Source organism: Leucopleurus acutus (genome assembly GCF_964270905.1).
Source record: "Leucopleurus acutus genome assembly, chromosome: 20".
Lineage (NCBI taxonomy): Eukaryota > Metazoa > Chordata > Mammalia > Artiodactyla > Delphinidae > Leucopleurus > Leucopleurus acutus.
Window position 1 is genome coordinate 25,105,245 of NC_139162.1, and position 21,479 is coordinate 25,126,723.

Consider the following 21,479-nt stretch of genomic DNA (forward strand, 5'->3'; position numbering starts at 1 on the left):
ACTGAAGCCAAAAAAGAGGTAGACGTCTTCATTCTCCACTTCCTCAGTTCAATAGCTTCAGATTTCCTATTTACCTACTTCTCACAACCACCTGGAAAGGCATCACCTAGCGCCTCCTTTGCTCCTGAGTGCATCTTATATTACACTGAGATTTCTATCATCTTTTGTATGTTTAATAAGTCATATTTTTAAATAATCAAAATATTTGCAAAAATTCTGTGATTTAAAATCAACTCATTACCCATGCACAATGACTCGTTTAAATAACAAAGTCAACTTGGAATGGTCAATAAATAACTTGATATTTGTTTAGTATTTATGTATTGCACTTATATAAAGTTTAGATCTAATTCCTTTTTACAGTTGTTTTTGTGTTTGAAATTCTAAATATTTTAATTTTATTTTTTGACCCCCTAAAGAATATAACATATCAATTTAGCATGATACTATTCTAATTTCCATGCATAAAACAAATAATTTCCCACCTTCTGTGATAGACATTCTGTTTATTCTACTCCCTTGTTTGAAAAAAAAAATCACTAACTGCGATGTCTAAAGCCCTCAAGGAAAATTTTTCGATATGAAATTATAATGGAATGAAAGAGACTTACTGCCAAAAGTAGCTTCATTTCAATTTATGAGAAATAATAAATCAATCATTAAAATGGAAACTATGCATGAATAAAATCAAGAGACAAGACTGTGACAGCATTTTAAGTAAACTTCGTATCAATCCTCAAAAGCCCAATACTTATTGTTTATGCAGTTGGTGTTTTTATACAACCTTGTATTGAATCTCCCTAATTATGCCATAGTTGAATTACAATTAATATGTAAATAGAAACATAAAACCAGGTTTATCTCATGTAGCGATCTGTATCAGCAAACATCCTTCACAATCCTCAAGTTAGAAAATCTCCTGGGTTGCTTAGGCATTCTATTTTTCTCTTCTTTTAGTTTTAGCAATCTGGAAAAATGTAGCTTCTCTGTTGGTCTTCCTACCTCTTAACTCAATAACATTAACTGTGATCCCTATCTTAGGCAGAATTGAATTTTGATCATATTCATTTTATAGACATGCTATTTTTTGTTGTTTGTTTGCCTTAATTTCCAAAAATTATGATGATTAAATGAATTGTTTTACGCAGGGCACAATAGCAAGTTCTGGCCTAAAATTCCAAGGCTTAAAACACAACCTATAGATTTTACATGAGTCACATGATAAACACAGAATTTGAGGCTATGCTTAAGCATTGTAACCCTCTTAAACTCTGTTTCTTCTGATTCTTCTCTTATTTTAGGAATATTGAAGCCTGAAAAATGGCCTTTGTTACTTACCATTATGCCAATGTACCAGCTATTTGGAATCAGCTGGAAATTTATTTTATTTTATTTTTAAATTTTATTTTGAGTTTAGTGTAGCAAATTTATAACAAAATGAGCAATATTAGAAATCAACAACAAAACTAATAGATTGATTAAATTATACCACTCTGTCCTTGGCTGCCTGGCAAATCCATATCTTTTTTGGTTATAAATCCTGATTCCCTGACCACAGGGTTTGGCACATTTTCCTACACTGAACCAATTATAGTGTCCTTTGTCCTGTTTATGATGTTTGGAACAGGGGCAGAAATATGACTTAAGCATGGCAAGTTAGTATCTTTAAAAAATATTAGTTATAAAGTGCCTTGGTAATCTTTTTATCATTAAATAAGGAGAACGTGCACATTTGAGATATATGGGGTGAACTGAATGTATGGATGGCTTAAAGCTAATTTGTCTGTCACCACCATTAGCAGGTGTGTTCTTTTAATGACAACAGATCCATCATAAGCATCTCTGGGTATCAGAGACACACTGATACACAAGTTTTCCATCCACATAATTCTTCTTGGTTTCTAAGAAAGTAAAGAAAGAAAATTACTACCAACTGGAGCCTAGACCTATACTATAGTTTCATGTCATAGTTTAGCAAGAAAAATTGCAGCATTTGCAAGAGTTGGGAATGGCATTTGGAAATTAAGATTTCATGCGTATAGCTCAAGAGCTGCTATTTAGTGGGGAATTCTCACTCTACTTAATATTTATGAATAGCCATAAATACTAAAATATCTTTGTTTAGACCCATAGTTTTTGAAAATAGCCACTAAGCTTTTTTGATATTCTTTAAGTACCTAATTCACAGTATAAACTATGGGGGATGCATGAGGCATACCAGCCACATTAATCCAGTGAAATTCTGTTTTGATTTTTAAATCTGCATTTATCTTTCTGCTTCTCAGCAACTGCTTGTCAACTTCCCACTTTTTAGCAATAACATGTTAGAACAGTTAAGTAAATTAATTATAAAGAAAAATCACTAAATTTTAGATTTATTCATATAGGGAGACTGTATGAGTGCAAGTATGAGTTAGTTGACCCCATAATTAAGAAAAATAGCTTTACTAAGCAATTATTCTTTGGAGTCAAAATTATCCACCGGGGTCATCATATTAGACAGACCAATCATTGTCAAATTTTTACATGGACTTAATGATTTCAGCTGCATATCTAAAAAGAAAAAAATTTCAGAAAACTAAAACTATAAAGAAATATTTTTAGTCATTATGTTTTTTCTCTTGAAAAACTGCAGTGCAATTAATATGGAGAGAGGTTTTTAATTTTTTTCTATTAAGAAATAGCAGGCAACTGAAAAATTTTTAAGCCAAGAAAACAATTATGATTTTACATATATTTAATAAAATTCAAACAACCAGCACACTAAAAAATTCAACTTAAATATTTAAACACAAAATAAAAACTACTGCTAGACAGTCTAATGCTTTTGGACAAATTCCTGCCATATTATTCATAAACAAGTCCTTCAGTAAATAGTCTCTCTGTAATTGTTTATTTGGCTGGGCAATAAAAGCTCCATCTCTTGTACGATTGTTCTTCAACTACCAGGCAATTAATATGTCTTGCTAGAGAAATATAATATGCAGTATATTACCTTATAAGAATTCATCCTACAACATAGAGCACATTTATACAATGTTAGAAATATAAACTCCTCATAGATCTCACTGAATTATCCTTATACTTTTGTTTTAAGGGCTTTGTATTTTATCTATGGAATCAACAGATTTTTTTTTTTAAGATGTTGGGGGTAGGAGTTTATTAATTCATTTATTTATTTTGACTGTGTTGGGTCTTCGTTTCTGTGCGAGGGCTTTCTCCAGTTGTGGCAAGCGGGGGCCACTCTTCATCGCGGTGCGCAGGCCTCTCACTATCATGGCCTCTCCCATTGCGGAGCACAGGCTCCAGACACGCAGGCTCAGCAGTTGTGGCTCACGGGCCCAGTTGCTCCGCGGCATGTGGGATCCTCCCAGACCAGGGCTCGAACCCGTGTCCCCTGCATTAGCAGGCAGATTCTCAACCACTGCGCCACCAGGGAAGCCCTCAACAGATTCTTTATCTTTGTATTTTATCTATGCAAAGTCTCTTTGATGGGTCTATAATCCCTCTGATTATAAGGGGAGATCCAAAAAAGGCTTAAATAAGGAATGGAAAGAAGAGAAAAATTGGTTTTAAGAGCAATCGCTTAGCTATTTTTCTTTATAAATGGCAGAATTATATGTTGCTCCCATAGACGTGAACAAATTTGTAGATTTCTATGTATCTACATAGTGGAGATGACTTCAGTTCTGCAGCTCTGGTTTTGACAACAGATTGGGCAATGTTTATTTAGGTACATGAATCCTGAGCCCATGAAGGCTTTAGGGCTCAAAATAAAATTGAATCAACCTCACTATGTGAAGAGAAAGTTTATAACTGTTTGTCTGTGTGATGAGCATCCCCTCATCATTGTAGGACTTAAGCAAAAAGACAAATCATGGTCTATCACATGCCCTTCAGTCCTTACCATTCCCCAAAGTACAGAGAGGCAAGTAGATCAGCTGTTATTACTGGCCAAGGCAATACTGAAGGAGCTTAATCCGTATCTCAATGCCTTTCTTGATATGAAGGAAATTATATGTTTGTCAGGCTTGAAGAGATCATATCAGTCTTTCATCACTGTATTTCTAGGAACTGCAGGACACATGGAATGTATTCAATTTATATATGTTAAAGAGGACATGGTAAAAAACTCTCAAGTTAAAAAAATTAACTGTTATGTACTTTATATGTGTGTGTGTGTGTGTGTGTGTGTGTGTGTATATATATATATATAAAAATTCTGCTTCTTTCTTCATTCATTTTTGAATTTTCCACCATCCTTTTTTTTTTTTTCCGGTATGCGGGCGTCTCACTCTTGTGGCCTCTCCCGTTGCGGAGCACAGGCTCCGGACGCACAGGCTCAGCGGCCACGGCTCATGGGCCCAGCCGCTCCGCGGCATGTGGGATCTTCCTGGACCAGGGCACGAACCCGTGTCCCCTGCATTGGCAGGTGGACTCTCAACCACTGCGCCACCAGGGAAGCCCTCCACCATTCATTTTTAAAAATTTATTTATTTATATTTTTGGCTGCATTGGGTCTTTGTTGCTGTGCGTGGGCTTTCTCTAGTTGCAGCGAGCAGGGGCTACTCTTCGTTGCGGTGCGTGGCCTTCTCATTGTGGTGGCTTCTCTTGCTGTGGAGCACGGGCTCTAGGGCACACGTGCTTCAGTAGTTGTGGTGCATGGGCTCAGTAGTTGTGGCTCACAGGCTCTAGAGTGCAGGCTCGGTAGTTGTGGCACACGGGCTTAGTTGCTCTGCGGCATGTGGGATCTTCCTGGACCAGGGCTTGAACCTGTGTCCCCTGCAATGGCAGGTAGATTCTTAACTACTGCACCACCAGGGAAGTCCCCACTGTTCATTATTAACTTCAATACATGAACGTTTTCAGTCATGCAGCAATCACAAAGTTGGCATTCTTCATGACAATTTGCTTTACTTAAGAAAGAGACTGCATCTCTTCGGGAGGGCATATTTTTTCTTTTCAAAGACATTTATATAAGTCAAATAGGATCATCAAACCAAGTCACTTTTATTTAGTGATTTCAGGGCTAAGTAAAATGTGTCTTAAACTCCTTTTTAATGCCTCCGTTTTTTATGCAGTCATCTCCACGTGATTTAGTTATATGTCTTTTTAGAACAATATTCCAAGGGAATATTTTTTTTAAAGTCTAAGCATACCTAAGAGAAAAGCATCCATGAATTCTTAAATTAGAGATCTGTGACATATTTAATTTATGAAAACATTTTAGGCGGCACTGAAAAACCCCATACCCCTAAAAGAATCCCTATTGTTCCCAGTAGAGTGTTACTTTAATAATGACTAATTATATTAATAGTATTCATTGTATCATTGAACCATGAAATTATAAATCTCTTTCCTTCCCTTAGTCTCTTTGAACAAAATGGTTGAATAGCCTGATAAGTTTACAAGTCCTATCAGCAACATTCAGAATTTATTGTATCTTGATGGAATCAGTTCAATAAATAAAATATAATTCTAGTCAATGACATTTTGTATCAGCGTTTCAAACTCTTCAGTATGTTTAAACAATTGATTTTTCAACAGGATGCAATCTGGTATTGATAGTCTGTACTGGTGTTGATGATCTATAGTTCTTAAGGAACTACTTATTTTGCTATAGAAGTGTTTCAAAGCTCCTTTAATTACTTTAGTATCTTTTATGACATATAATTATAATACATAAAATTTCCCACCATTTCCTTCTCACTAAGCTTTCTTCCTTAAGGCAGTTAACCAGTAATATAATTTCTTCTCCCATTATGGAGCTGACTTCTTATCCACATCTCCAGTCCTCCACTAAGTATTTCTACCTCTAATTCTCTTCTAGTTATTTCTAATTAGATCAAAGTCAATATATCCAAAAAAGAATTTATTTTCCCACAAATCCTGTTCTTCCTCTTGGATTCCTAAGACTAATCATCCAAGTTTGAAATTCTGTTGTAGTCATTGATTCTTTTCTCTTTTGCTGTTCTCTCTATTATTATATCTGGTACCATACACATTCCATTACTTGCCAAATTCTTTTGACCTCTCATTCATAAAATCATTGCATTTCCCCTTTTTCTCTTGCCTGCCAAATGTCATAACCTGTGCTCAAGACCCGATCTCTGTTTTCACCTCTCAGGTAGGTCCAAAATGGCTTGAGAAAGCAAGGAAATTATGAAAAGTTTGCCTCTGTCACAAGAGATTTGTAATTGTGTTAATGTAAAGCTATCACATTGCAGAGTATTTTTTCCTTTGAAGAAACCTCTACACTGTTAAAAAGAAAGAAAAATAAAACAGAGGAGCATATCTTCTCATGATCCTTCCACAAAACTATATAAAATGTTAAGGATATTGGGTAATGCTGGAAGTCATTTCTGAAATAAATCTCTAGATGATTCGTAAGATGTAATAACAGCAAAAACTTTCATCTATTGTCAAGGCTCAAGGGCTTGTATTACATAAGTATAATAAATATAATTTAGGTTAAGGATAATAGGTCCTATGCATTAAGATGTAGAAAATGTATCTTTACTAAAGCAAAAAAAAAAAAAAAAGCAATATAATACTAAATAATGATAAATTCCTATTTAAAAGTGCTTTAATAGCTTCTCATAGAACATGGCTTTCTAACCCTATTTCCCCTACTAATTCTTTTTTTAAAGATTTTTTGTTGTTGTTGTGGACCATGTTTAAGGTCTTTATTGAATTTGTCACAACACTGCTTCTGTTTCATGTTTTGGTTTTTTGGCCACGAGGCATGTGAGATCTTAGTTTCCAGAACAGGGATCAAACCCGCACCTCCTGCATTGGAAGGCAAAGTCTTAACCACTGGACCACCAGGGAAGGCCCTCCCTATTAATTCTTAAGTTCTTCAGTTGTAAATTATTCTGTCAGATGGATATTCAAAAACTGAACATGCTTAATTCCAGTGGCTACTAAAATTTAAACTAAAGGTCCATAGGTAGAGGAGGAATAATGATTTTCAAGGGTATCTGTTTGAAATACGTGCATCGTTGACCAATGCCATTCCAAGTACAAAATCATCTAGAAAATTCATCTAGTTAGCTGGATATAAAAGCACCAAATCTACCCAAGGGAAAGATACAGTCACTTTTGGACATAGAAGGCAAGGGCTCTATCAGTAGCTAAATCCATTTGCTTTTACTTCAGATGTTTTAGAGATACATCCTTCATTTTCTTTATCTCTGTTATCTATTCTAATTAAATCTATTCTAATTAAATCATTAAAAAATTGAGGTATAATGGACGTACATTATATTAGCTTCAGGTGTACAACATAATGAATAAATATTTGTTATCTGTTGCAAAATGATCACCACAGTAAGTCGTTAACATGCATCTCCATACATAGTTACAAAATCTTTTATTCTTGTGATGAGAACTGTTAAGCTTTACTCTCTTAACATCTTTCAAATATGCAATACAGTATTATTAACTTAGTCAAAATGCTGTACATTATATCCCTATGACTACAATAGACTTCTAATGGGATGTTCTACCACCAGGCCAGGTTCTCCTCCCTTCTTCACCTACAAAGCCACAACTTAGTGTATTCTTAAGGTCAGCGATCCAAAGTGAATCATTTGTCATGTAAACTTCATATTGGAACATTTCTGATGGTTTAGTGGTTGTTCACACACTAGAATCTATTCTTCCTCATGGGACATTTACAGTACCCTTTGCCTTCAACTCCTGTCTTGTAGACATTCACCTTTGCATCCCTTCTGAGCATATGATATATATACACACACATATATATAAACATGTATATACACACACACACACACGTGCACACACATATAGACATACAGACCATTTTATGCTTTAATATTTGGCTCTCATCAGTTATTTTCAAACTGGCCCTATAAATATATCCCTAAAGGCATAAGAGAATGACAAAATCACCCAGAGAAGTATGGGATATAACTTTCCTTGGCCAATCACCTTGCCCAAGCCATAGTTTCCACTAATGTCTTTTAATTCATTTTAAAAAGCACAGAGGGTCTCCTTTCTACTCCGTAATATGCCTAATATTGTTTTAATTCAGAAAAGATATCTTAAATTACTTATGAGACTAACATAGTGATGTAATTAAATTAGGTATATGTGACAATACAGCAAATTACACCTAGTTATTTATGTGTGTGTTATTTCACCTTGAATAGGAATCCCCTGTTAAGGGATTATAGCTTATATATTGTTGTATTACCTAAGTCACTGGAAAAAAATGTTTCTAGGGAAAAATTATATATATATATATAATGAATTATGATAATATGGAAAACTTTTTTCAATGATATTAAAATTTTATGGAAGACAAATATTCCTTTCAGTATCTTTCAGAAAAACACATTAATATAATTTTAAAGCATTGATATATTTCTCCTCTCAATGCAACTCTATTACCATTAAATGTGGGGTAAAAAGATTTACTTCCCATTTTAATTGCTGATTTGGCTATTCGGTAGAGAATCCATTTGTCTGAGGGAGGATTAAGAGCGGTAGAAAACTAAAATTGCACTAAAAACCTTTTTTTTTGGTAACTCCTATATAATTTTAAAGTCAACATTTTGAATATATCATTTTAATAATTAATAGACTATTTTTAGCACAGTGTTAGATTTACAGAATTGAATGGATAATACAAAGAGTTCTATATTACCAACCCCTACCCACTTTCCATGCCTACACAGTATCCCCTCATGTTAACATCTTGCATTAGTGTAGTACACTTGCTACAGTTGTAGAACCAATAATGATACATTCTTCTCATTATTATAGTTCATGATTTACGTTAAGGTTTACTGTTTGTGTCGTAGATCTCCAGGAGTTTTAACAAATGCAAGATGATGTATATACACCATTATATTTTTTTAAAGGAGTAATTTTAGGTTCATAGAGCATTAAAATTCCATACAGAATAGTTTCATGACCCTAAAAATCCTCTGTGCTCCACATATGCACCCCTTGCCCTCCCCTGAATCCCTGGGAACCACTGATTTTTTTACTGTCTCTATAGTTTGCCTTTTTCAGAAAGTCATATAGTTGTAATAATACCGTACGTAGCCTTTTCAGACTGGCTTTTTTTTCACTAAGCAATGTGCATTTAAGGTTTTTCCATGTCTTTTCACAGCTGGATAGCATATTTCTTTTAAGAGCTGAATAATATGCCATTGTATGAACATACCACAGTTTATGTATTCACCTTTTCAAGGGCATATTTGCTGCTTCCAGGTTTGAGCAATTATAAATAAAGCTACTATAAACATTCATATGCAGGTTTTTTGTATGGATGTAAGTTTTCAAGTCCTTTGGGTAAATACTAAGGAGCACAATTTCTGGATTGGATTATATGGTAAGAGTATGTTTAGTTTTGTAACAAACTGCCAAACTGTCCCTAGAATGGCTGTACCATTTTTGTATTCTAACCAGCAATGAATGAGAGTTTATCTTTTTACTTTTAACCTATCTCTGTCTTTATATTTAAAGTGGGCTATTTTGTAGACAACATATAGGCGGGTGTTGTTTTCTATCCACTTTGACAGTCTCTGCCTTTTAATGGTGTATCTAGGCTATTCACATTTAAAGTAATTACTTGTATCACTTTAGATAGATTACTATCTATTGTGCTTTAAATGTTCTCTATTTGCCGTACTTGTTCTTTGTTTCTTTTTAAATCTTCCCCTCACCCTTGTTTTTAAATTTATGGTTTTAAATGAGTTTACATAATTTAATTTATTCTCAGATCTTAGAATATGAATTTTACTTTTAAAAAACCACACGTGGCTGTCCTAGTGTTTGTAACATACATTTACTAATAATTTAAATCTACTTTCATATACCATTATGCCACTTTACAGGTAGTATACGTAACTTATAAAAGAGTGTTCCCAGGTCCTCCCTCCCTAGGAACTCCTTCTTAAGAGCCCTAGCCTTGCAGTTCTTTTAGCTGGAACTCAGTATATTATACAGGAGCCCTGTTCTTGTGGTGGTAAGTTTGGGGGGAAAGGGAAGGGTCCTATAATCCTACAATTAGGTCTCAAACTTTTAGTTGTCCTGTGTTTATGTGATATGACCTTCACAAGTACTTCTCAGTTTTTTGTTTTTATTTTTTCCTTCTTAAGTGAGACAGAAAGGCTACAGGAGGCTGCAGTTGGGTAATTTTACTTCCTTATCAAAACAGATAAGCCTTTGCTGAGGTTTTTTTTTCACCTCATTGGGTAAGCCTTTGTTTTATTAATAGCAAAAGCTCTGGGAATATGTCAAAATGTTTTTTTTTCCCTCAAGGATGAGGTTACTTTTACCTCCATCATCACTGAAGCCAAACTTGAAGGGATTTTTCTCCAATCTTCATCATGAGAAACTGGTGGAGCTTCTGGGGGTAAAACTCATGAAAGCGTGGAGGTCTTGCTTAGGCTGCCCTCTTCCCCCAGGAGTTTTTAGCTTTCAGGTTTGTCTGCACTCAACCTGTAGCAACACTGTTTATGTGTCCTGACAAGTTACTGGCTTCAGTGGCTTCTGCTAAAGGTATGTTGCTATGCAGTCTCTGTATTAGCCTGTCTCTCTAGTTTTTGGGGTGGTGATTTGTTATGTGACCTCAGTTCTCTGACTGAGCTAAGAAAAGTCATTGATTTTCAGTTTGTTCGGCTTTTTTCTGGTAAAGAGGGGAGTAGTGCCTTCCAAACTCTTTACATGTAAGAGCAGAAGCTGGAATTCCAGATCTATCTATCTATCTATCTAATTTGTGTTCCACTCATGACTTACCTAGACTAGGTCATTCATTTATTCATCATTATTGCATGGATCTATAGTCAACAAATTAATCAAGTAAGCAAACAAACAAAATTTTCTAAGTTGTTTTCAAGGGCCAATTTCTTCCCCCTGGGGAACAGGCTACAGAAATGAAAGATAAATAACCAATTTAAATACGGTACATTTGTCTTCCTGGTAGACTAGCTTCTTGAGGTAAGTCCATGGGACATGTATGTTCCTGGTAACTTGGAAGCAAATAACATGCACCTAACTCAGTTCTAAGTGATGAGAAATATCTTCCTGGAATAAGAACATCTGACATGAGCTTGAGGATATATGGAATTATTCAAGTCAAAGAGGAAGAGAATGAGTGACAGACATGAAGGAGGCAAGGAGACCCAGGCAAAAACTGGTAGAAAAGAAGTAGGATAATGTAGCCTTTTATGCCCAGTAGCATTCGCCAACAATCACTGTTCCCTAAATATGTCAACAAATATATTTACTACACATACAGAAAAAATTTAAATTTTTTTTCTGGGCATCCGTTCAAATACGAAAGGTCTTTCTGTTCAAAATTTCCTCAGGAATAATTAAAAGCATGTATCTTATCACCAACAATTTAATTCATAATAGGCCTCCAAAACAGTAATCAGGTCCACACTAATTAACAAGAGAGTATCAACAGTCAGAGACTCACGGTCTTACTTTCTGATCAGCCAAATACAGATTGCTTTTGAGAAAAAAGGGTTAACCAACAAATCAGGCATACAGTACATCTCAAAAAACAGCATCATCTTTTACTTCATAACTTCAGGTTTGCTCTCAGAGTATATATTATATCACTTTGGAGTTTTACAATGCAAATCCACAGCACTCTACAAGGTCCTTCCCGTGTAAATGTCTTCAGATGCATAATCAAGCACAGAGAATCAAAAACATGCCTGTTTTGTTACACAGAGCCGGAAGAAATGTTTGCTCAGATAGATTCTGGACACCATCTGGGAGACAAGTGCCTGGTTTTGCAACAGATTGAATAATTTTCCTGGAGAATCTGGAGAAAAGCCCTAACTACTTTAATAGAGAGTTGATTTTACATGCCTTTAATCTTCATTTTGGTTTGTCTTAAAGGCAATCCATATGGTTGAATGGCAAAAGTAGTCATTAGCTCAACAGAGTGTTCAGGCTTCCATCTTTCTGTGGGAGACATGCAATATTTCACCTTAGAGAGAGTTGGTTTTCATTGCGCATGGCAATTACTCTTTTTACTAGCCAGGCGTCTACTGCATATGTATGCTATTTGATTGATTAGATTGGAAATTAAATGTTACAGTTCATACGTTAGTAATATGTCAATAGAACATGTACCGGGGACTCCACTATCAATAATATGAGTGGATCAAGTGCAGCACAAATTAGTACTTGGAGCAGGAAGGATGACCTTGGCAGGCAGGAAATACTTGATCTGCAAAACAGAACTCCTAGAGCAAAGTTCATCTTATTAGAAGCTTCCGTGTGGAACTTGTGGCTGGAGGGCACATGGGTTCCTAACAGGTAAGTGAGTGCTCATAAAAGCAGATGACAAGACACAGTTCCCAAATACAAGAGACAGACTACCTTTTTATGTACCTGTCCCTACATACCTTTCTTGGAAGATGCTAGAAAGAAAGGCACTTCGGCATCATGTAGTAAAAGATACAATTAGGGCTTCCCTGGTGGTACAGTGGTTAAGAATCCACCTGCCAATGCAGGGAACAGGGGTCGAGCGCTGGTCAGGGAAGATCCCACATGTCGTGGAACAACTAAGCCCGTGTGCCACAACTACTGAGCCTGTGCTCTAGAGCCGTTGAGCCACAACTACTGAGCCCATGTGCCACAACTACTGAAGCCCATGCTCCTAGAGCCCACGCTCCACAACAAGAGAAACCACCGCAATGAGAAGCCCGCGCACCACAACAGAGAGTAGCCCCCGCTCGCCGCAACTAGAGAAAGCCCGCGTGCAGCAACGAAAACCCAACACAGCCAAAAAAAAAAAAAAAAAGATACAATTAAAAATCAAAAGAGATTAGAAGAGTTGGATATGTAAATGCAAAGTATTGCTCATAATTGTATCCTGTTGATAGTTTCTGAAGTGGAAGAAAAGTAGAACAGCTTTTTTTGTATTGAACTAAATTCTTTTTAAGCATGAGGCTAGCACACCTGCTAGAAAAAGTAACCTATATATGTTTCTATCTACACAAAGAGGGAGAGCTGAGGAAAAAAAATCCATTTATTTATCACATATTAAACCAGATGCTAGCCTTGAAATCTCAGATATGTTATCAAATATGACCTCCCTAACAGTACTTCAAGCTAAGAATGTTAGGCTTTCATTGCAAATTGGAAGAGTCTTGGGATGGAAGTATATAAGCACGTTCCTAAACTTAAAATGTTAAGTGGAAGCTATAGGATTTCAGAAATAGAAATCCACAATCCAGACTTCTTTTCATATGGTCCTTTTCTCTGTTTCACCTTGGTTTCCTTGCAGAAGCAGCAGCCTTCCAAGCAAGGAAAACATCCTTCTCCCACAAACCATGTACTCAGCTGGCCCCAATGACAAGAAAAATGTACATGTGGGGTAGCTTAATTAAAGGGCACAGAATAGTAACCATGAAATAGAGAGTAGAAGATATAAAGTAGAGAATTGTCGGTGAGAAATAAAAACAAGACCAAACTGAGATCATTGTTGTAACAGAATTTTTTTTTTGTAATGCAGCATTTAAAAAATAATATATGTTGTAGATGATAATAATGGTTCCAATTCCTAAACACTTCATGTGTTTACACCCTTTACCTTATAACTCTGTAATATCCTCCCTCTCTGACCCCATATTTGGGCCATTTGAATTTTAGCAAGCATTGCACCAAGAGAGGACTGGAAGAATTACTGGGTTTGCTCATTTTTCCCTTTCTATCACCATGAGAAGGAAATGCCTAGGCTAGCCCAGTAATCCCAGAAGGAGGGTGAGAGATACACAGATCAGAGATGAGTCACTCTATCATTCCAATCAAGGCCCTCTTAGCTAACAGTTAGCCAACCCCCAGATAGCTGAGCAAACCAAGCAAAGAAGAGAAGAGCTGCCTAGCTGACCACCGCCAACACCCAAGCAAAAAGTGCTTATCATGCCACTGAGATTTTTGTTTGTTATGCAACATTACCATGACAATAGAGATCTGACATAAAATAAAGTGATAAATGCCAACATGTATTAACATTAACCATTATTATGGTAGTCTCCTTTGTTGATTGTATTTCTGTTATCTTTCCTTGTTTATCTCCAGGAACTTGTGCTTTCCGAAGACGTGTGCTGTGGCATTTGATATAGAGATAGTAAGAGCTGTTACATCATCATTGTGAATTGCGGCCTTTCACAAATTCAGCCTGAACTTATTATTACTGGGGCCAGGATGATGGCTTAAGCTAACCAAGACCCACTCCTAAAATGAGTATGTGGCAAGTTGCTTGACTAGAAAATATAGATTAGTACTAAGAAGAAAAAGGGGATGACTGCTAAAGAGATAATTAATAAGCAGGTATCAGAGTCTAGAAAGGAGTTGAATGAATGAATAATAGACAACTGACTGGATGAATGAATGTTTTAAAGCTTAGATAACAATAGTTATCTTTCAAGAACAATTTGAGTATGATCTGCTGGATATTGGTCATAATTACTAAAGGATACTAGGCTAAGCAAGTTTTTATTTTGATATTAAACATATATGCAGTGATATGGTATGCAGTTAATATATTTTATGTAAACTGTATGCTCTTTAGACATTATCGCTTACAGTCTAGAAAATGGTGGCTTCTCAGCCTGAATGGTGGTGTGCACTAATTTGGGTACTTAATGTAGAATCAGTCGGCTGAGGAAGGCTTTTGCAGTCTATTTAAACTTGCTTTAATTTGAATCCCAAGTCATTCTTTGTGTCTATAATGTGGAACTACTTAATAATCTGTAGCAAAAGCAAAGATTTGAGGACAGATCGGATTCCCAAGTACATCTTGAATGCATACCATAGACTACCCAATGGTTACAGATATATTTCATATGAGTAAACGAAAGGGAATGATGGATGCTAATCAATTAGCGTGTATCATTCAAATCATCAGTCTAACAGCAAACTTTCAATAAGTGCCGAGCTAAAATAGTAAAATTTAATTGTCAACAGTCAAACCTTATTAATCAATTCTGTGCCTAATTATTAAATAATTTGCCAGTACTGTTAACAGTCAAACAAAGGAATCTATCAAAATATAATATCAGACTGACATCATTAAATGGATTTCTGTTCAGTGATAAATCACTATCTGGTATTAACCGCATAGAAGAATTAAGATTAGTTAAATCTGGAACTGATTTGAAAGCTGCAGTCGGATTCCCTGATAACCATATATGGGGGGAGGGAGGGATGCTGCCTGCCCACAGTGTGAGAGCCCTGTGGAAGAATATTCTTCACATTGAAAATGCTGTCTTCTTATCATGAGAACACCCATGCTCCAAGCTGTTGGGAGTATAAAAGCCAAGAATTCCCTGGAGATTAAAAAGTGGCTACATGGCCTGCTTACCGAAAGTCTAAAATATATGAAGTTAAACTGATGAAAGTTGTAAGAGCCCAGTTGGCTTTTCTTGATTGTACATTGTACACACTCTATGTCAGACTCTTCACATTATTTTTCATGTATTAAGTTGTTTATGTTTTACAACTAGTTTATGAATTGAAAATATTACTGTCCTATTTTACAGGCGAAAAATCCATAACACAGAGAGATTAAGGAATATGTCCAAGGTCAATTTACAGCTAGTAAATGAAGCTGCTAGGATTAAATTCCAGGCAATTTAGCATCAAAGCCCACACTCTTAAAGCAGAAGTTTATCCTTATGCCCCATAACTCAACAAATTGCACTTTGCAATATTTAAACTCCCTTGTGTCACCTGGGAAGCCAAGACTGGCTTGCATTTAAAAAGTTCTTCACCCTCCATGATGCGTTTACATTTGATATCATAACAACCCAGAGGGGAAGGGAGGATACTAAGAATGACATAGCGACATAGCTTAAGATGGCTAGTTTGTTTGTCTTTTACCATGTGTTGCTGTGTGCTGTTGGGTTTTTTAAATTTCTTTTTTCTGATATACTTATGTCTCACCTTGTTCTAGAAATATTTTTTTTTTTTTTTAGACATATTTAAGAATTTTACATAGGCAGGACTTGGTATCATAAGACCGTGCTGCAGTCCAGAACTCATGTGAAGTATCCAGAAAAGGGTTTTATTTCTGCTCAGGGACTGGAAAGATCTGTCCACCTCCGGCAAAGTAGTTCTATGACTGGTTGTAAGCAATAAGCCAGCAGATTGATTTCACTTAGTCTCTTCATGAACTTTATTCCATTTACATAAATGGAAAAGGCATATTAGAGTGGTCATTAAGACACTTTAGATTCTAATATTCTAGGTGTTAGTTAGCTGCATTTCCTAGTCTGCAAGTAGAAACTCAGTGCTAAATGCTCAGTAAGTTTTGAAAAGACAAGACAAGTGAAGATGCTCTTTTAATATAAAGTATTCCCATGCTTTTGGTATACCAAATAGCCTATCAGGGTGTGTTGAAATCACCAATGATACAGCACTTTGTCAATTCTCGCTATTTTTCATAAAAGACATCATCCACCACACTGTTTTGCTTGATCATTCTCCTTAATACATACTGCCTAAACCAATATCTAATGTAAACTATGATATCAGCCTTTGGCCTAGAAATGTAAGAAACAAAAATAAAATGGCATTTTTAGGAGACACTGGAAATACACCCTAAAGATAAAATCAATAACAAAAATGAAGATCAAAAAAAGTAAAAGCATGTACATCTAAATTCAATTAGTTGGAATATTCAGACTGTATGTGTTCGTGTGTGTGTATGTGTTTTCTAATGGTGATTTAGAGGGAAATTTGCTAATAAAAATGGAATTTGGGACTAGACTATTCCGTGGCTTATCAGTATAATGCCAGAAGTAGTGGTTCCAACTAGAAAACAATCTCATGCAAGCAAAGTCCACTGAAAATTTTAGTTATTTCATAATGCAAACCCAGGCACAGATTCAGATTTTAGCAAGCTGAAACAAAAGGATGCAGGATTAAGCTGCAATTTCATTTTAAAGGTCTGGAAAGAACACTATGATCTAATGTGGATCACTGAGGACCATAATGATTCCTGTTTGATAATTTTAATATGTAAGGGCACCTGATTAAAATTTAAGGGGCATCTTGAGTATTTCTGAAGCTAAATTAACATTTATTGAGTAGTTCTTGGTGCCAGGCTCTGGGCTAGTTGCTTTGCACATCATATCCCACTTAATCCTCATGAAAACTTTGGGAGCTAAGTTTCATTAGCTAGGAAAATGTTTAGATTTTAGTAAAAAGAACATAAAACTTGGAATCAGATATACATGGATTCAAGACTGTCATTACCAATATTCTGAGTGACATTTTTAGATGAAAGGGACATGCAAATTGGATAGATGCTCTCTCATTTTAAAATTTGATACATTTTGTGTGTCGTTTTCAAAATATATATTCTGTTATACTACATATTTTAATGTCTTCACACTTAACAGAGAGAGAGACGTTAATAATGGTGGAAAAGTTATAGATGAAATGTAGGGGAAAAGAGGGAGGACGTTTGTATGTTGTTTCAAATCTGTAAAAAGAGAGTGCTTTGTTCAATTAAAATTTGGACTATTTTGAAACGCTTAGCACAAGATTGATGGTAAAGTATCACACTGGAACTATTCTCCTGTAAAGGGCAAGAATCTCTCAGGATAGGCTAGATTGTGATGAGGTAACAACCAACCCCAAATTTTAGCGACGTAACACAACAAAGCTTTAATTCCTTTTCGCAGAGAGTCAGCTGTGGGTTGGAAGATTCTCCAGGTCAACTCTGCTCTATGTGATGGCTCAGCATTGCACCTCTGAATCAACTCCTGCTTGCATGTTAAGAAGAACAGTGGGAAGAGAGAGATGGGGCATCAAGCATCAGTGACACTTTCCCTTAATTTCTTAAAGGATTTGAACTTCTGAAATGTTTGAGAATGAATAAAACTATAATTAATAATCAACACATATCTAAAAAATTGTTAAAAACTTAATTTCTGTTTCCTCATCTTAAAAATAGTCATGACAGTACAACCTCACAAAGTATTGATATTATGAGAGTTAAAACAGAGGTCACCAACCTTTCTGGCACCAGGGACCAGTTTCGTGGGAGACAATTTTTCCATGGACTGGAGGTGGGGGGATGGCTTTGGGATGATTCAAGCACATTACATTTATTGTGCATTTTATTTCTATTATTATTACATTGTAATATATAATGAAATAATTATACAACTCACCATAATGCAGAATCAGTAGGAGCCCTGAGCTTGTTTTCCTGCAACTAGACGGTCCCATCTCGGGGTGACGGGAGACAGTGACACGTGAGGTGTGTTGCTTAAGTCCAGTCTACTCCGTGATCTCGTTTTGGTTGCTGTCACTGCAGAAAACACTGCTTCTCAAAGATAGGATGTCGGAAATGGAAGCAGGCTTTTCAGTGATTTTGTGACAACCTCAGTATATTCCACCTTGACTTTAATCCACAATATATGGTGATTTGAAGTTGTCTCAAGCATACTTTTAAGGCCACCGTCATTTGTGATCTCAAGCGTTGATCCTGTTCTAGCACGGACAAAGTCGATTCACCTGGCTTATCCACAAATGGGTCACGGATCCATTCCTTCCTAGTTCGGGGGTGTTTTGTGGTTGGGAAGTAATGCTCAAACTCTTTTGGAAGCTGAGAAAGGTGATCATGCCCCAGCTGGGAGAAAGAAGACCCTGGGTCAGTCTCTTTCAAAATCTCTGCTAATGTTTGAAACATGTCAAAATTCTCAATGATCACTTGTCGCCCCCATAATTCCAGTTTGGCTTTGAATGCAGCCACTTTATCTGCCCACTTGAACACAGTTGTCATTCTCCCGTGAAGTGACAGATTGAGTTCATTAAGCAGGTTGAATATGTCACACAAGTAAGCAAGTTTTGCGACCCATTCTGTGTCACTGAAATGTGCTGCCAGTGATCACTGTTTTTCTAAAAGAAATCTCTGGAGCGGCTCTTGTAACTCAAAAACTCTGGCCAGTGATCTACCTTCAGAAAGCCATCTCACTTCTGTGTATAAGAGAAGACGTGTGTGCTCTGCGTCCATCGCCTCACAGAGCTGTGTGAGCAGACATGGGTTAAGGGCATGTACTTTAATGTAGTTGATAATTCTAATCACATCCTGCAGAACGTTGTTAAGTTCAGGTGACATTTTCCAGCTAGCCAGCATTTCTCTATGGATGACACAGTGCGTAGACTCACATTCAGAAGTGACTTCTTTGAGCCGAGTAGTGAAACCAGAAAGCCATCCAGTCATGACAGCCACTCCATCCATGTATATACCGACACAAATGACCAATTCAGTTTTCCTGATATGTAACCATTCAAAGACTCGAATAGTTCTGCAGATGTAGTGTTGGTTGGCAACGAAAGTGCACAGAACATATCTTCACGCACATCCTCCTGAAAAATAGATCACAAAAAACAAGCATTGTTGCCTTGTTGTCCACATTGGTAGACTCGTCAACCTGGATTGCATACCACAGTGACTCATTAATCCTCCCTAACAATTGTGCCTCAATATCCTCTGCTATTTCACCTTTTAACTGCAGCCACCTTTTGAACTGCAGCCTCTCCTAAAAGTTCACGACACATGTCCTTAGCAGCAGGCAGGGTCAACTCTTCACCAAGAGTAAAGCGCTTCTTAGCTTTAGCGATGCGGTTAGCCACTAAGAATGATGCTCTCAGTGCAGACGCATTTGATGAAGTGGTGGCCTTCAGTAATTGCTTCTGTTCTTGGTGTTCACGCTTTTTTTTCTTTTGAAAAACTCCAAAGGCTTGTCTTTTAATGCAGGGTGCTTGGTCTCCATGTGGTGGAGCACTTTTGAAGGTTTCATGGCTTCGTTGGATAGCCGGTCACCACGTATTATACAAAGGGGGCTCGGGGAATGTGAATCACCTGTTGCAATGAACCCATAATTTAAGTAGGACTCTTGGTATTCCCTTTTAAACGCAGCTTTCTTATTGTTGGCAGTCTTAGAGTCTTCTGCTGTCTCATCACTGGGTCTTTCCCCCTTTTCAAAGAAGCCCTCCAGCAACATTTGTTTTTTACTCATTTTGTCTAGGGTTAGCTTGTGGGCTTACCAAAAGTGTGACTGAGACAAGTACACAGTGCGCAAAAGAGGTGTGGACAGGAGTGATAAATAAAATAATGGGCGGGCCATGTGCGGACTAAAATAAATGTCAGGTTCTGACTTAAAACCTGCCCCCAGATGCAGCTGTACAATTGAAGTACATCAACTCACTTGCCACTATAAAGCCTGCCATCAGATGCAGCTTAATTGTCACTTGCCACTCACGGATAGGGTTTTGATGTGAGTCTGCAAGCAACTGATTTATTATGGTCTCTGTGCAGTCAAACCTCTCTGCTAATGATAACCTGTATTCGCAGCCACTCCCCAGAGCTGGCGTCACTGCCTCAGATCCATCTCAGATCATCAGGCATTAGATTCTCATAAGGAGCGTGCAACCTAGATCTGTCGCATGCACAGCTCACAGTAGGATTTGTGCTCCTATGAGAATCTCATGCCGCCACTGAGCTGACGGGAGGCAGAGCTCAGGAGGTAATGCAGTTGATGGGGAGCGACTGTAAATACAGATGAAGCTTGGCTCACTCGTCCGGTACTCACCTCCTGCTGTGTGGCCCGGTTCCTAAAAGGCCATGGACCGGTACCAGTCCGTGGCCCTGGGGTTGGGGACCCCTGAGTTAAAAGATGTAACTGTTGAATATGTCTAGCACAATTCCTGTTGTAAGGTGTATGCCAGTATGCATATTGGGTTTGAATCTTGTATAAGCCTCAAAATATAAGTCCTAGGAATTCTAATTTAGAAATTGATTATCTGAGTATGTACTTTTAAAAGCTTAAGAGATGATTCACTATAGGGTTTGAAAGTGTGTAGAAACTGAAAATTTTTGATGTCATGCACCTATATAATAAATTCCCTCCAAGTTAGTATGTGTGTATGCGTATGTGTGTGTGTACATATGTACTTTCAAAGGCTTCACCAAAGCTCATCTATGGATTTTTTAGCAAGCCCTGGCCTCTAAGTGAAGGATCACTGTATCATTTTGCGAAATAATTTTGCTTGTTTTCCCCTAACATATACTGAAATAAACCATACAGTTGACTCTAAGTATTCTCCTCCATAATAATCATAAAAAACAAATACAGAACGTTGATATAGAATAAATCAGTATTCTATTTAGTGGAGTGGATATGTGAATATTTCAACAAGCAACATTTTTAGTCTACTACCTTGGAATGCATTAGATATAGTACAGGTACTATCAATTAAAGTGTCTGAAAATTAATTACAACAAGGAGCAGAATCATTCAACTAATCACAGCCAGATCTAAATAAATTAGTTCTTAATCATGGCTTTGAAAGGAGAGAGAAAGAAAGCAACGTCAAGAAAGTCAAATTGCCTTCCCTTGGGCAAAGACATAATAAAACATACAATAAGTCATGAATTTAACTCTAATTTGTTGATAAGATCA